Source organism: Bufo bufo, chromosome 3 (genome assembly GCF_905171765.1).
Source record: "Bufo bufo chromosome 3, aBufBuf1.1, whole genome shotgun sequence".
Classification (NCBI taxonomy): Eukaryota; Metazoa; Chordata; class Amphibia; order Anura; family Bufonidae; genus Bufo; species Bufo bufo.
In genome coordinates, this window is record NC_053391.1 from 707,511,058 (window position 1) to 707,527,516 (window position 16,459).

The 16,459-nt window shown below is 41.0% G+C and overlaps 1 protein-coding gene across 2 annotated transcripts in view; it reads left to right on the forward strand.

Moving 5' to 3' along the window:
- The window catches only part of LOC120994248 (gastrula zinc finger protein XlCGF17.1-like), a 43,369-nt gene that overhangs the window by 11,954 nt on the left and 14,956 nt on the right, over window positions 1-16,459 (forward strand). The window lies entirely within an intron of this gene.

Consider the following 16,459-nt stretch of genomic DNA (forward strand, 5'->3'; position numbering starts at 1 on the left):
TGATTGTTGAGGCATGTACTTCTACATCAACAGTAGCCAGAGCCTGCTGTAGTTCTCGAGATGACACTTTAGGGTTTTTGGAGACCTCTTTTAGCATCTTGCGGTCTGCTCTTGGGGTGAACTTGCTGGGGCGACCAGTCCTGGGCATGTTGGCAGTTGTTTTGAAAGCCCTCCACTTGTAGACTATCTTCCGGACAGTGGAATGGCTGATTTCAAAATCTTTTGAGATCTTTTTAAATCCCTTCCCAGACTCATAGGCTGCTACAATCTTTTTTCTGAAGTCCTCTGACAGCTCTTTTGCTCTCACCATGGTGCTCACTCTCACTTCAACAGTCAGGAGCACACCAAACTAAATGTCTGAGGTTTAAATAGGGCAAGCCTCATTCAACATGCAGAGTAACGATCTACTAATTATGTGCACCTGGTGTGAGATCTGAGCCAATTTAAGAGGGAATACATGTGAGGGTGTCCTATCTTTTTCCTCAGTTAGAATAGGCATTTTTGTAGAATGACATTTACAGAAGATCTTGAAAAGACTTTTCTTCAGTTTTCTTTGTTTAGTTGGATTACTTTAATCTCTCTGTATTGTTGAAACGGAGATGAAATAACCATTTATTAAAAATGTTACAAAAAACCACATGCTTTCAAAGGGTGTCCTAATTTTTTCACATGACTGTATCTGTCTTTGGAATTGTATTGTATGTTATGTGAGGGTACCCAGATAGCTAATTTTATTGTATTCGTGTAGTCTGAGTGCCATTCACCTAATAATATGCACTCAGACTTGAGCTATCTGGGGATATGTTAAATGTCTGTGTTTACTGTAAGGGTTGTGACATTGTACGTTTAAATGGTGATTTCTGTCCTGTTGTCCCCACATGTGTATTGGCGATTTCCCTTTGCCCTGAGAGATGATTGAATTACTCCTCGGGTGTCTCCATGGCAGAGAGGAGGAAACCATGATGCATTGTGGGGATGTATTTTGTCTATGTATCCTGAATTGCTGCATATCTGTCCTGTGTCACAGTCTTCCATCTGGTCCTCTAGTGGAGTGTCCACCAGATGGGGACCTGCATAAATACGGGTGGGTAACCCTCAATAAAGAGTTCCTGTTTTGCCCCTTTATGAAGTCTTGGCTCATGTTTGAGGGATGGGATAACTACACTCTTGGGGATCGCTATATCATAATACTCCCCTGAGTATAAGCTCTTGTAAGAGCTTGTTCCTGGTTCCTGTCTCTGCATTTAGGAGAGGTTCACCCACTGGAGCCTGGAGCCTTGTCGTAGGTCCAGGGTGGGTAGGAGACAGCGAGACTTCCACCAAGCTTCGGCGGTTCGTGGGGTCTGCAGCGCTTACGGTGTCAAGTGGAGTGCTTGGAGCCCTCTGGAAGCACTAGGAGCACCTATCGACGGTGGTACCCGGTCAGGGTGCTAGGCGTTCCGTTACATTGGTGGCAGGGCTGACGGTGTCAAGTGGAGGGCTTGGAGTCCTCTGGAAGCACTAGGAGCATCTATCAACAGAGGTACCCGGTCGGGGTGCTCGGCGTTCTGTTACATAGGTGGCAAGCAGTGGGATGGCGTCCTAGTGTGAGGAGAAGCAGCTCAGAGACACCGTTCATGGATTTACAAAATTGAGGGCAACGCTAGTATCCGTACAGCTCCCCTGGCTACAGCAATATGGATGCCGTTGGTTCCTGCACAGAATTCCATGAGGAAGATCACCCAGATTACAGGGATGCTGAGCGGAAAGGCGTATGGCACCAGGCCCTGGAGGACGTGCAGCGTCGGAGGGGTGAGAGTCTTCCCAGTGAGGAGCAGAGATTACGAATGCGATTGGCGCTGCGACTACCTCTACTGGGAGAGCAACCATTGACGGAGTGGGTGTCAGAGCTTGAGACACTGGTATGGCAGGAAACCTGGCTGGATGACGCTTACCAAGCACTATGGTGGGACACAGTACGACAGTCTCCATGGATGGAGGAGTACGCCAAGCCCGAAGGTGAGGAATATAATTGCCCTGGGTTATTGTGGGAGTCTTTTGAAGACATTGACTTTGGGAGCACAGAAGAATCTAGATTTTGGGACATTACTGACAACAGGGGGGACTTGCACAATTGGCCTACAACTAGTGGGGTGAGGGCATATCTGACCTTTCTGGTCCAAAGGGAGTGGGAGCTGGAGCAAGATTATCAAGTTATTTCGCTCCATTCAAGCCCAGCGCAAGATACAAGACAGTTGGATACCAGGCCCAGACCTGCAGCCCTACCCCTGGCAAGTCACAGCTGAGGTATCCCCTACTTCCTCATTATCTGTGGAGGTAGGGGACTTCATAGACTGGTACTGGGAGGAACCCCAGTCGGCAGGTGGAGATGGGACCGTAGTCACTCCACCGGCCCAACAGGGTGGCTGGGGAGGCGGCCCAGATCCCCAACTGCCACTGGGAGTACAGGGAGAGGAGATTGTCGGTCCCTCATCTCTGCAACAACCAGAATCACTGGTAGTGGAGACAGTCGGTCTCACTACCCAGCGGCAGTATACTCTACAGGGAGAGGAGACAGTCGGTCTCTCTTCCCAGCGGCAGGTAGCATCCCAGGGGGAGGAGATGGTCGGTCCCTCAGCCCTGCAACAACCAGCATCACGGGTAGTGGAGACAGTTGGTCTCACTCCCCAGCGGCAGTGTACTTTGAAGGAAGAGGAGACAACCGGTCTCTCTCCCCAATCACAGGGGGACAGCACCCCTAACTCCGATGGTGCAGATGGGACCGCAGTCTCTGCACCAGGCCTACCGGGATGCTGGACGGCCGGTATGGATCCCCCACCAACCCTGCAGAAATGCCAGGAAGAGGAGGTAAACGATCCCTCCTCTCCACAGCTGCTGATCCGCAACAAAGTCCTGGGGGCAGGATTCCCTGATCCCATCCCAGCGGAAGAGCTGGCATCTGGGCAGAGTGCAGTTGGCCTCTGCCCTCCCCTATCCTCTTCTCCAGAGCCTGACTTCCCACAGGCTACCCCAGCGGAAGAGCTGCCATCTGGGCAGAGCGCAGTCAGCCTCTGCCCTCCCCTATCCTCTTCTCCAGAGCCGGACTTCCCACAGGCTACCCCAGCGGAAGAGCTGTCATCTTGGCAGAGCGCAGTCAGCCTCTGCCCTCCCCTATCCTCTTGTCCAGAGGCTTACTCCCCACTGGCTACCCCAGCGGAAGAGCTGGCATCTGGGCAGAGCGCAGTCGGCCTCTGCCCACCAAGTACCTACAGCTCCAAGCTAGAGAACCACAAGGAAGCAAGGAGTAGCAGATGCCCACTCAACAGCTGGGGACATACAGAACAGAGTCAGGCCCCAAAATTCAACAGGTCCAGTATTGGGTTGTGGGTGGACTGCCAGACTAACTCAGGTACTGACCGGCGTGAGGTCAGGTATCTGGTTAGTCTTCCCTGGGAGGGGGAGATGTGTGGTGAAACCAACCTCGCCACAGTGTTTTGGAGCGGGCTGTTTGCCAGCCTCCTGCCTCAGGATTATGGCCCATACTAACTGTAAAGGAGAAGACAGACCGGCCGCACAGCTTAAATCTGTGGAACTGTTTTGGGCAGGAAAGCTATGCTTGCGGCCGGCCAAATGTGACTTCCATGGAATTCGGGAACCCCTGCTCGGATCTGGGTGATTTTTGGATATGTTGTTCACCCAGATCAGAGCTATCCATGGATGTATATATTATGGGGATATGTGGGGTTTTGAGTTGTGTGACAGACATATCTGTCTTTGGAATTGTATTGTATGTTATGTGAGGGTACCCAGATAGCAAATTTTATTGTATTCGTGTTGTTTGAGTGCCATTCACCTAATGATATGCCCTCAGACTTGAGCTATCTGGGGATATGTTAAATGTCTGTGTTTACTGTAAGGGTTGTGACATTGTACGTTTAAATGGTGATTTCTGTCCTGTTGTCCCCACATGTGTATTGGCGATTTCCCTTTGTCCTGAGAGATAATTGAATTACTCCTCGGGTGCCTCCAGGGCAGAGAGGAGGAAACCATGATGCATTGTGGGGATGTGTTGTGTCTGTGTATCCTGAATTGCTGCATATCTGTCCTGTGTCACAGTCTTCCATCTGGTCCTCTAGGGGAGTGTCCACCAGATGGGGACCTGCATAAATACGGGCGGGTAGCCCTCAATAAAGAGTTCCTGTTTTGCCCCTTTATGAAGTCTTGGCTCATGTTTGGGGGATGGGATAACTACACTCTTGGGGATTGCTATATCATAATACTCCCCTGAGTATAAGCTCTTGTAAGAGCTTGTTCCTGGTTCCTGTCTCTGCATTTAGGAGAGGTTCACCCACTGGAGCCTGGAGCCTTGTCATAGGTCCAGGTTGGGTAGGAGACGGCGAGACCTCCACCAAGCTTCGGCGGTTCGTGGGGTCTGCAGCGCTTACGGTGTCAAGTGGAGTGCTTGGAGTCCTCTGGAAGCACTAGGAGCATCTATTAACGGAGGTACCCGGTCGGGGCGCTAGGCGTTCCGTTACAGTATATATATACTACAGAGGACAGTATACTGTATATATACTACAAAGGGCAGTATACTGGTTATATGCTACAGAGGACAGTATACTGGTTATATGCTACAGAGGACAGTATACTGGTTATATACTACAGAGGACAGTATACTGTATATATACACACACAGTGTACTGTCCTCTGTAAATATATATATATTGTGACAGAGTGTCTGGAGAAGTAGTGGACGGGGTCTATGTGTGCCCAAGATTCCTCACTTCTGTCATTTAAAAGCAACCAGGGAAATGTTCAGGAGAGGTCTCTTTAATTCGGGTCTGCATAAAACCTGTTTTTAGGGCCTGTGTTGCTGGAGTGGGGAGAGAAGGGTGGGCCCCACTCCATCCGGCCAGTCCAGGTTTTGGGCTGTCAGGTAATTACTCCTCAGGTGTGCTAGCCTGATATAAGGCTGAGAATGCAGACACAGCTCTCTCAGCCTGGGAACAGGTTACCTGCATGGAGCCTGTGAGAGCACTTCAAGAGGTACGGACTTTGCTGTTTTGTTTGGGTGCTTGGTATTAGGCCGGCACTTGGTCAGGGAGGTTTCATGCTGTATAGTTAGAGCCGGACCGGCTTAGGATTTTTGTTTGTAATGTTTTATGTTCTGTACCTCAACCTGACAATAAAACTGGCTGAGGTCAGTTAGACGAAGTTCCTGCCGTGTGGACTGTAACTGCTTCGGTGTGCCTGCTAAACTGTGCCTGACTACCCAGGAGACGACCTAATCCCTTACAAAATATATATATATATATATATATATATATATATATACACACAGACCAAAAGTTTGGACACACCTTCTCATTCAAAGAGTTTTCTTTATTTTCATGACTATGAAGGCATCAAAACTATGAATTAGCACATGTGGAATTATATACATAACAAACAAGTGTGAAACAACTGAAAATATGTCATATTCTAGGTTCTTCAAAGTAGCCACCTTTTGCTTTGATTACTGCTTTGCACACTCTTGGCATTCTCTTGATGAGCTTCAAGAGGTAGTCCCCTGAAATGGTCTTCCAACAGTCTTGAAAGAGTTCCCAGAGATGCTTAGCACTTGTTGGCCCTTTTGCCTTAACTCTGCGGTCCAGCTCATCCCAAATCATCTCGATTGGGTTCAGGTCCGGTGACTGGAGGCCAGGTCATCTGGCGCAGCACCCCATCACTCTCCTTCATGGTCAAATAGCCCTTACTTTCAAAGTTTTCCCAATATTTCGGCTGACTGACTGACCTTCATTTCTTAAAGTAATGATGGCCACTCGTTTTTCTTTACTTAGCTGCTTTTTTCTTGCCATAATACAAATTCTAACAGTCTATTCAGTAGGACTATCAGCTGTGTATCCACCTGACTTCTCCTCAACGCCACTGATGGTCCCAACCCCATTTATAAGGCAAGAAATCCCACTTATTAAACCTGACAGGGCACACCTGTGAAGTGAAAACCATTTCAGGGGACGACCTCTTGAAGCTCATCAAGAGAATGCCAAGAGTGTGCAAAGCAGTAATCAAAGCAAAAGGTGGCTACTTTGAAGAACCTAGAATATGACATATTTTCAGTTGTTTCACACTTGTTTGTTATGTATATAATTCCACATGTGTTAATTCATAGTTTTGATGCCTTCATAGTCATGAAAATAAAGAAAACTCTTTGAATGAGAAGGTGTGTCCAAACTTTTGGTCTGTACTGTAATATATATATATATATATATATATATATATATATTACAGAGGACAGTACACTGTATATATACACTGCCTGTCCCAATAAAAGTCCAACCCCCAAAAAAAAGGTCACACACTGTAATATTTCATTGGACTGCCTTTAGCTTTGATTCCGGCACGCATTCGGTGTGGCGTTGTTTCGATAAGCTTCTGCAATGTCACAAGATTTATTTCCATCCAGTGTTGCAGTAATTTCTCACCAAGATCTTGCATTGATGATGGTAGAGTCTGACCGCTGCGCAAAGCCTTCTCCAGCACATCCCAAAGATTCTCCATGGGGTTAAGGTCTGGACTCTGTGGTGGCCAATCCATGTGTGACAATGACGTCTCCTGTTCCCTGAACCACTCTTTCACAATTTGAGCCCGATGAATCCTGGCATTGTCATCTTGGAATATGCCCGTGCCATCAGGGAAGAACAGATCCATTGCTGGAATAACCTGGTCCTTCAGTATGTTCAGGTGGTCGCTGACCTCATTCTTGGAGCACATACTGTTGCTGAACCTAGACCTGACCAACTGCAGGACCCCAGATCATAGCACTGCCCCCACAGGCTTGTACAGGAGGCACTAGGCATGATGGGGGCATCACTTCATCTGCCTCTCTTCTTACCCTGATGCGCCCATCACTCTGGAACAGGGTAAATCTGGACTCATCAGACCACATCACCTTCTTCCATTGCTCCAGAGTCCAATCTTTATGCAAATTGAAGCCTTTTTTTCTAGTTTCCTCACTGATTAGTGGTTTTCTTACGGTTACACTGCTGTTCAGTTCAGTCCCTTGAGTTCCCTTCGCATTGTGCGTGTGGAAATGCTCTTACTTTCACTATTAAACATAGCCCTGAGTTCTACTGCTGTTTTTCTTCAATTTGATTTCAAACGTTTAAGTGATCGCCGATCACCATCATTCAGGATTTTTTTCCCGACACATTTCTTCCTCCAATACGATGATTTCTGCAATCTCCTTAGATGTTTCTATGCTTGATGCATGCCAATGATTTGACCCTTCTCAAACAGACGGAAATCTTTTCCACGACCACGAGATGTGTCTTTCCACATGGTTGTTTAAGAAATGAGAAACAACTCATTGCACCATTCGAGGTTAAATAACTTGTTGCTGAAAGATAATCGCCCCCATGCAGTAATTATCCAATAGGAGGCTCAGAACTATTTTCTTAGTTACATCCAGGTGGAGACTTTGTTTTTGGACAGGCAGTTTATACTACAGAGGACAGTATACTGTGTATATACTACAGAGGACAGTATACTGTATATATATATATACACTACAGAGGACAGTATACTGTATATATATACATACACTACAGAGGACAGTATACTGTATATATATACTACAGAGGACAGTATACTGTATATATACTACAGAGGACAGTATATATATACACACTACAGAGGACAGTATACTGTATGTATACTACAGAGGACAGTATACTGTATATATACTACAGAGGACAGTATACATACTACAGAGGACAGTATACATACTACAGAGGACAGTATACATACTACAGAGGACAGTATACATACTACAGAGGACAGTATACATACTACAGAGGACAGTATACTGTATATATATATATATATATATATATATATACACACATATACACACACATACACACACTACAGAGGACAGTATACTATATATATATTACAGCAGATAGTATACTGTATATATATATGTTACAGAGGATAGTATACTGTGTATTTATGCTACATAGGACAGTATACTGTATATATACTACAGAGAACAGTATACTGTATATATATACTACAGAGGACATTATACTGTATATATACTACAGAGGACAGTATACTGTATATATACTACAAAGGACAGTATACTATATATATATATATTACAGCAGATAGTATACTGTATATATATGTTACAGAGGACAGTATACTGTATATACACTACAGAGGACAGTATACTGTATATACACTACAGAGGACAGTATACTGTATATACACTACAGAGGACAGTATACTGTATATACACTACAGAGGACAGTATACTGTATATATACTACAGAGGACAGTATACTGTATATATACTACAGAGGACAGTATACTGTATATACACTACAGAGGACAGTATACTGTATATACACTACAGAGGACAGAATACTGTATATACACTACAGAGGACAGTATACTATATATATATATTACAGCAGATAGTATACTGTATATATATATATGTTACAGAGGATAGTATACTGTGTATATATACTACAGAGGACAGTATACTGTATATACACTACAGAGGACAGTATACTGTATATATACTACAGAGGACAGTATACTGTATATACACTACAGAGGACAGTATACTGTATATATACTACAGAGGACAGTATACTGTATATATACTACAGAGGACAGTATACTGTATATACACTACAGAGGACAGTATACTGTATATACACTACAGAGGACAGAATACTGTATATACACTACAGAGGACTGTATATACACTACAGAGGACAGTATACTGTATATACACTACAGAGGACAGAATACTGTATATACACTACAGAGGACTGTATATACACTACAGAGGACAGTATACTGTATATATGCTACAGAGAACAGTGTACTGTATATATAATACAGAGGACAGTGTACTGTATATCTATATACTACAGAGGACAGTATACTGTATATATACTACAGAGGACAGTATACTGTATATATACTACAGAGGACAGTATACTGTATATACTACAGAGGACAGTATACTGTATATACTACAGAGGACAGTATACTGTATATACTACAGAGGACAGTATACTGTATATACTACAGAGGACAGTATACTGTATATATACTACAGAGGACAGTATACTGTGTGTATACTACAGAGGACAGTATACTGTGTGTATACTACAGAGGACAGTATACTGTATGTATACTACAGAGGACAGTATACTGTATATATACTACAGAGGACAGTATACATACTACAGAGGACAGTATACATACTACAGAGGACAGTATACATACTACAGAGGACAGTATACTGTATATATATATATATATACACATATACACACACACATACACACACTACAGAGGACAGTATACTATATATATATTACAGCAGATAGTATACTGTATATATATGTTACAGAGGACAGTATACTGTATATACACTACAGAGGACAGTATACTGTATATACACTACAGAGGACAGTATACTGTATATACACTACAGAGGACAGTATACTGTATATACACTACAGAGGACAGTATACTGTATATATACTACAGAGGACAGTATACTGTATACATACTACAGAGGACAGTATACATACTACAGAGGACAGTATACATACTACAGAGGACAGTATACATACTACAGAGGACAGTATACTGTATATATATATATATATATATATACACATATACACACACACATACACACACTACAGAGGACAGTATACTATATATATATATATTACAGCAGATAGTATACTGTATATATATGTTACAGAGGATAGTATACTGTGTATTTATGCTACATAGGACAGTATACTGTATATATACTACAGAGAACAGTATACTGTATATATATACTACAGAGGACATTATACTGTATATATACTACAGAGGACAGTATACTGTATATATACTACAGAGGACAGTATACTATATATATATATATTACAGCAGATAGTATACTGTATATATATGTTACAGAGGACAGTATACTGTATATACACTACAGAGGACAGTATACTGTATATACACTACAGAGGACAGTATACTGTATATATACTACAGAGGACAGTATACTGTATATATACTACAGAGGACAGTATACTGTATATACACTACAGAGGACAGAATACTGTATATACACTACAGAGGACAGTATACTATATATATATTACAGCAGATAGTATACTGTATATATATGTTACAGAGGATAGTATACTGTGTATATATACTACAGAGGACAGTATACTGTATATACACTACAGAGGACAGTATACTGTATATATACTACAGAGGACAGTATACTGTATATACACTACAGAGGACAGTATACTGTATATATACTACAGAGGACAGTATACTGTATATACACTACAGAGGACAGTATACTGTATATACACTACAGAGGACAGAATACTGTATATACACTACAGAGGACTGTATATACACTACAGAGGACAGTATACTGTATATATGCTACAGAGAACAGTGTACTGTATATATAATACAGAGGACAGTGTACTGTATATCTATATACTACAGAGGACAGTATACTGTATATATACTACAGAGGACAGTATACTGTATATACTACAGAGGACAGTATACTGTATATACTACAGAGGCCAGTGTACTGTATATATACTACTTAGGACAGTTTACTGTGTGTGTATATATATATATATATATATATACACACACACACACTACAGAGGACAGTATACTGTGTGTATACTACAGAGGACAGTATACTGTGTGTATACTACAGAGGACAGTGTACTGTATATATAATACAGAGGACAGTTTACTGTGTATATACAGGGAGTGCAGAATTATTAGGCAAGTTGTATTTTTGAGGATTCATTTTATTATTGAACAACAACCATGTTCTCAATGAACCCAAAAAACTCATTAATATCAAAGCTGAATATTTTTGGAAGTAGTTTTTAGTTTGTTTTTAGTTTTAGCTATTTTAGGGGGATATCTGTGTGTGCAGGTGACTATTACTGTGCATAATTATTAGGCAACTTAACAAAAAACAAATATATATACCCATTTCAATTATTTATTTTTACCAGTGAAACCAATATAACATCTCAACATTCACAAATATACATTTCTGACATTCAAAAACAAAACCAAAATCAGTGACCAATATAGCCACCTTTCTTTGCAAGGACACTCAAAAGCCTGCCATCCATGGATTCTGTCAGTGTTTTGATCTGTTCACCATCAACATTGCATGCAGCAGCAACCACAGCCTCCCAGACACTGTTCAGAGAGGTGTACTGTTTTCCCTCCTTGTAAATCTCACATTTGATGATGGACCACAGGTTCTCAATGGGGTTCAGATCAGGTGAACAAGGAGGCCATGTCATTAGATTTTCTTCTTTTATACCCTTTCTTGCCAGCCACGCTGTGGAGTACTTGGACGCATGTGATGGAGCATTGTCCTGCATGAAAATCATGTTTTTCTTGAAGGATGCAGACTTCTTCCTGTACCACTGCTTGAAGAAGGTGTCTTCCAGAAACTGGCAGTAGGACTGGGAGTTGAGCTTGACTCCATCCTCAACCCGAAAAGGTCCCACAAGCTCATCTTTGATGATACCAGCCCAAACCAGTACTCCACCTCCACCTTGCTGGCGTCTGAGTCGGACTGGAGCTCTCTGCCCTTTACCAATCCAGCCACGGGCCCATCCATCTGGCCCATCAAGACTCAATATATACAAACTAAGAAGACAGGTTGGCATTAGCAGGAGGTGCTCAAACCCACATGCAGTTGTGCATATATATAGGGGAGCAAATACTGCACTTGTGGCCCGTTGCTAATGGCAATCCCCAGCAAAATGCATACAATGGAGGATGCCCGCGGCGAACCACAAGTACCCCAATAGACATCCTACACAAGATAACAAGTGCGGATGTCATAATTAATATAACAATATAACAAAACAATAACAAACACAGGTGCACTCTGCAGTCTCACTAAATCTTCAAACTGATTTTAAAATTGAGAGATTAGTCAACATGTCCTACGGTGTAGAACATGTCTAAGCCCGGACACCACGACAAGGTTTCTCAAGTAGCCCGGGACCCTACACTCTCCTACCTGAGCCGTATGGGCGATACCAGGAGCCAGTGGGCAAATTACAGGAGCATAAGGCCGACTCACAAACAACTCACCAGTATACCGTATATATGCTACAGAGGACAGTATACTGTATATACATCTACTACAGAGGACAATGTGCCTGTTTTCCATCTACAGGTCACATTTAGGTGCACCTGTGAGGCCTGGGACATATCAGCAAGTTTTGAGTGGGACTCACAGACTCCTCCCTCCTCCCATTGCAAGCATGGCCACATGCTGGAGGTAACTGGTGAGTTGTTTGTGAGTCGGCCTTATGCTCCTGTAATTTGCCCACTGGCTCCTGGTATCGCCCATACGGCTCAGGTAGGAGAGTGTAGGGTCCCGGGCTACTTGAGAAACCTTGTCGTGGTGTCCGGGCTTAGACATGTTCTACACCGTAGGACATGTTGACTAATCTCTCAATTTTAAAATCAGTTTGAGGATTTAGTGAGACTGCAGAGTGCACCTGTGTTTGTTATTGTTTTGTCCCATCAAGACTCACTCTCATTTCATCAGTCCATAAAACCTTAGAAAAATCAGTCTTGAGATATTTCTTGGCCCAGTCTTGACGTTTCAGCTTGTGTGTCTTGTTCAGTGGTGGTCGTCTTTCAGCCTTTCTTACCTTGGCCATGTCTCTGAGTATTGCACACCTTGTGCTTTTGGGCACTCCAGTGATGTTGCAGCTCTGAAATATGGCCAAACTGGTGGCAAGTGGCATCTTGGCAGCTGCACGCTTGACTTTTCTCAGTTCATGGGCAGTTATTTTGCGCCTTGGTTTTTCCACACGCTTCTTGCGACCCTGTTGACTATTTTGAATGAAACGCTTGATTGTTCGATGATCACGCTTCAGAAGCTTTGCAATTTTAAGAGTGCTGCATCCCTCTGCAAGATATCTCACTATTTTTGACTTTTCTGAGCCTGTCAAGTCCTTCTTTTGACCCATTTTGCCAAAGGAAAGGAAGTTGCCTAATAATTATGCACACCTAATATAGGGTGTTGATGTCATTAGACCACACCCCTTCTCATTACAGAGATGCACATCACCTAATATGCTTAATTGGTAGTAGGCTTTCGAGCCTATACAGCTTGGAGTAAGACAACATGCATAAAGAGGATGATGTGGTCAAAATACTCATTTGCCTAATAATTCTGCACGCAGTGTATATACTACAGAGGACAGTATACTATATATATATATATATATATATATATATATATATATTTTACAGAGGATAGTATACTGTGTATTTATGCTACATAGGACAGTATACTGTATATATACTACAGAGGACTGTATATACTACAGAGGACTGTATACTGTATATACTACAGAGGACAGTATACTGTATATATACTACCAAGGACAGAATACTGTATATATACTACAGAGGAAAGTATACTGTATATATTTACTACAGAGGACAGTATATTGTGTATATACTACAGAGGACAGTATATATATACTACAGAGGACAGTATACCGTATATATATATATACACTAGAGGACAGTATACTGTATATATATACACACACTACAGAGGACAGTATACTGTATATATACTACAGAGGACAGTATACTGTATATATACTACAGAGGACAGAATACTGTATATATACTACAGAGGACAGTATACTGTATATATACTACAGAGGACAGTATACTGTATATATACTACAGAGGACAGTATACTGTATATATACTACAGAGGATAGTAAACTGTATATATACTACAGAGGACAGTATATTGTATATATACTACAGAGGACAGTATACTGTATATATATATAATATAGAGGACAGTATACTGTATATATACTACAGAGGACAGTATACTGTATATATACTACAGAGGACAGAATACTGTATATACTACAGAGGACAGTATAATATATATATATATATATATATATATATACACACACACACACACACTACAGAGGACAGTATACTGTATATATACTACAGAGGACAGTATACTGTATATATACTACAGAGGACAGTATACTGTATTATACTACAGAGGACAGTATACTGTATATATACTACAGAGGACAGTATACTGTATATATACTACAGAGGACAGTATACTGTATATATACTACAGAGGACAGTATACTGTATATATACTACAGAGGACAGTATACTGTATATATACTACAGAGGACAGTATACTGTATTATACTACAGAGGACAGTATACTGTATTATACTACAGAGGACAGTATACTGTATATATACTACAGAGGAAAGTATACTGTATATATGCTACAGAGGAAAGTATACTGTATATATATGCTACAGAGTACAGTATACTGTATATATGATTTTAACCTAATCAGCATGACAATGATCTCCAGCCTTGTGCTCGTCAACATTCTCACCTGAGTTAACAAGACGATTACTGAAATCATCTCAGCAGGTCCTTTAATGACAGCAATGAAATGCAGTGGAAAGTTTTTTTGGGGATTAAGTTAATTTTCATGGCAAAGAAGGACTATGCAATTCATCTGATCACTCTGCATAACATTCTGGAGTAGATGCAAATTGCTATTATAAAAACTTAAGCAGCAACTTTTCCAATTTCCAATATTTATGTAATTCTCAAAACTTTTGCCCATGACTGTATATATACTACAGAGGACAGTATACTGTGTATATAGACTACAGAGGACAGTATACTGTGTATATAGACTACAGAGGACAGTATACTGTATATATAGACTACAGAGGACAGTATACTGTATATATACTACAGAGGACAGTATACTGTATATACACTACAGAGGACAGTATACTGTATATATACTACAGAGGACAGTATACTGTATATATACTACAGAGGACAGTATACTGTATATATACTACAGAGGACAGTATACTGTATATATACTACAGAGGACAGTATACTGTATATATACTACAGAGGACAGTATACTGTATATATACTACAGAGGACAGTATACTGTATATATATACATACACTACAGAGGACAGTATACTGTATATATACTACAGAGGACAGTATACTGTATATATACTACAGAGGACAGTATACTGTATATATACTACAGAGGACAGTATACTGTATATATATACATACACTACAGAGGACAGTATACTGTATATATACTACAGAGGACAGTATACTGTATATATACTACAGAGGACCGTATACTGTATATATACACTACAGAGGACAGTATACTGTATATATACTACAGAGGACAGTATACTGTGTATATAGACTACAGAGGACAGTATACTGTGTATATAGACTACAGAGGACAGTATACTGTATATATAGACTACAGAGGACAGTATACTGTATATACACTACAGAGGACAGTATACTGTATATACACTACAGAGGACAGTATACTGTATATATACTACAGAGGACAGTATACTGTATATACACTACAGAGGACAGTATACTGTGTATATAGACTACAGAGGACAGTATACTGTGTATATAGACTACAGAGGACAGTATATATAGACTACAGAGGACAGTATACTGTATATACACTACAGAGGACAGTATACTGTATATACACTACAGAGGACAGTATACTGTATATACACTACAGAGGACAGTATACTGTATATACACTACAGAGGACAGTATACTGTATATACACTACAGAGGACAGTATACTGTATATACACTACAGAGGACAGTATACTGTATATACACTACAGAGGACAGTATACTGTATATACACTACAGAGGACAGTATACTGTATATATATACTACAGAGGCCTGTATCCTGTATATATACTACAGAGGACAGTATACTGTATATATACTACAGAGGCCTGTATCCTGTATATACACTACAGAGGCCAGTATCCTGTATATACACTAGAGGACAGTATACTGTATATACACTACAGAGGACAGTATACTGTGTATATATACACTACAGAGGACAGTATACTGTGTATATATACACTACAGAGGACAGTATACTGTATATATACTACAGAGGACCGTATACTATATATACACACACTACAGAGGACAGTATACTGTATATATACTACAGAGGACAGTATACTGTATATATACTACAGAGGACAGTATACTGTATATATACTACAGAGGACAGTATACTGTATATATACTACAGAGGACAGTATACTGTATATACACTACAGAGGACAGTATACTGTATATATACTACAGAGGACAGTATACTGTATATATACTACAGAGGACAGTATACTGTATATATATACTACAGAGGACTGTGTACTGTATATATATACACTACAGAGGACAGTATACTGTGTATATATATCTATCTATCTATCTATT